This window comes from Jatropha curcas, chromosome 8, assembly GCF_041381405.1.
Source record: "Jatropha curcas cultivar XTBG-Jc1 chromosome 8, XTBG_Jcur_1.0, whole genome shotgun sequence".
Taxonomy (NCBI): Eukaryota; Viridiplantae; Streptophyta; class Magnoliopsida; order Malpighiales; family Euphorbiaceae; genus Jatropha; species Jatropha curcas.
In genome coordinates, this window is record NC_143158.1 from 18,516,318 (window position 1) to 18,519,105 (window position 2,788).

A 2,788-nucleotide genomic window follows, 5' to 3' on the forward strand; every position below is an offset into this window, starting at 1 on the left:
ACAGAAACTCAAATCAAGATATTATAATCTCTCACACGGAGAAGGTCGCTTGATAACCTATTTCACAATAGCTTTTCACCTAAGCTATTACACAAATGTTTATCAAATAAAAATATGTCTACAAAAGATTACAGAATCTAAGTAGACAGACAGAAATGCAAATATAAGCACAGGAAAAACAGTATATAAGATTAGAAAAACCATTTTAAAGATCAGAACTATTTTTCAAAAGAAGTTGTTATAAAATTTCTTCCTCTTTTAAAGATAAAATTTGAAGTAATAAGATGAAAAGAAATAAGGGGGTTTGAGAGAAAGTTTTGAGAGATAAAAGATTTGATCAATGGACGTATACTCTTAAAACAAAAACCATTTAAAGAGAAGACGACTTTTATAGAGAGGGATGAGAATCCCATATTCAGAAAGTAAAATCTCTTTTTCAAATCAGAATATTGACTTTCCATTTTTAGAAGATACTGAGATCTTTGTTACCAAATCTTTTGAGTTAATATTCTTTCTTTTTATTAAGCGAATAAGAGAATATCAAACTTTCCTTTAAAAAAAAGAGTTTCGAAAATAAGAATTTGAAAAATCTTTTTCGAAATATTCATTTACCAAAAATGATTAAGACAAAATCTTCTTCATTTAGGTAAGTAAATAAGAGACAAGATTTTGGGTTTCCTTAAAAATTTGTTTCCGAAAATAAAGAGCATAATAATCTTATTCGATTTATTCTATTACCAAAAATTGATTGAGACAAAGTCTCTTTAATTTAGGTAAGTGAATAAATTTTAAATCTTTATGAAAATAATTTTCGAAAATAAGAAAAGCTTTTTCTAAGAGATTTGTTACCAAAATGATTGAGACATAATCTCTTTCATTTTAGGTCAAAGAATTAAGGAACGAAAAGCTTTCAATTTTTAAAGAAATATTTTTGAAAATTCTTTTGATAAAGAGAGAAGAAATTAATTTTGTACTTATAAATGAACATTCTCTCTATCCTAGAATAAATCCTAAAAAGCTAACCAGTAAGATCTTCAATGGTCTTTATAATCTTTGTTTATCCTTGGATTTGTAGGATTTTTCCTTGTTTATTTATTTTCCATAGTTAGATTTGCATAAAATGATTTTAGCACAAATAATATAATTTAAATTTATTCATTTTGTTTTAATCATCAAAATCTCGAGATAACAAATTGACCCTTGAGCCAACAATCTCCCCCTTTTTGATGATGACAAAACCAATAAATTTATCAAACATAAAAACATGTGCTCCCCCTAAATTTATGCATGTCAATAAAATATAAGTTCTAAACATAACATATTCTATCATAAAGCAAGTTTAGAACATATATAAAGCTCTCCCCTGAGTAAGTGCAGTATAACATCTATGGGGATTTAGAACATAAAATAGTTTTAGAAACTAATTTTAGAACATACAACTAGAATTTTAAAAAAAATATTCTAAGTTCTAATAATCAAGTATATGATCAAAGCAACAAGATAAGAATAGATATTGACATTAGAAATAGAACATAAGTCATAAGTTTAACCTGCAGAGCATACGTTAGAATAGATAACTAAGTTCTAAAAATCTAACTAATCAGATTATCATATAAAACATATAGCCCATATTCTATTTTCTGTAAATAAACAAAATAACACAGATTAGAACATGATAAGCATTTAGATATAAGTACTAAAATTAACACATACTAGCAGTTTGAGATAAGTGCTTAATCATTAGAATGTCCTGTGTTCTCCCCCTTTTTGTCATCATATAAGAGGTTAGTAAAACTAGAGCAAAACAAGCAAATAAACATAACAAAAAAAAAATTTAATAGAATTCAAACAACACAACCTACAAAAAAAAAAAAAAGAAAAATTGTTTAAAACATAGATAGATCAAGTAAAAGAAATCGGAGAGGTTTGGAGTCAATTTTAAGTCTCTTAGAACTTCTGAGGTTTTATGCAGAGGAGGCTTCCTTCCATGAACTTTGTGTTTACCAGCAGTGTGCTTTACACTCTTTGGCTTTTCTAAGGTAGGAGTGTAGGGTGTTCCTTTGACTTTCAGAGTAGCTAGCCTTCTCTCATTAATATTTTTTATTCTTTCTAAGGATTCAATGAGGGATAGATTATGCTCAATCACAGCTTTGCTTTGTTTTATTGCCTTATCAAGCTCCTTATTGTGTTCTTCTATAAGCTTTTTTTCCATTTTGCCCAGCATAGCTTCTCTACTCTTTTGAGCTGACAAAAGTTTAGATTCCTTCTCAGTCTTAACCTCAGTTTCCTTTTCTTCTTCACTTAACTCCAATTTTTCTGTCTCAGCATCACTGGCATCCTCAATATCTAATGTCTCTTCTTTCTCAATCTTTTTAGAATTCTTCTTCTCTTCAGTCTTAACTTCCACCTTTTCTTTTTCTTCGTCTATTTTCCTTTCAGATTCTGTCTCAATCTCAGCCACTGTCTGCTTTTCTTCCTCTGTTTCTTCCTTCTCTTCTTCTTCCAATTTCTTTTCCTTTTCTTTCTTCTCTGCTTCCTCTAACTTAACTTTCCCTTTTTCTTCTCTTCTTTTCTTTTTCTCAGCTTCTTCTTTTTCTTTCTTTTCTTCAATTTCTTTTTCTTTTTCCTCATCTCCTTCTTCATCTTTCAGTTTCAAAGACCCACTGTCTAGCTTTGAAACACTATGACCTTCACTATCATCTAAATTCACTTTCAAAAACTCAAACACTAGGGTAAGTACCATGCCATAGGGTAGATTCTTAGGGCTGTTTTGCATTTTATCAAAGAT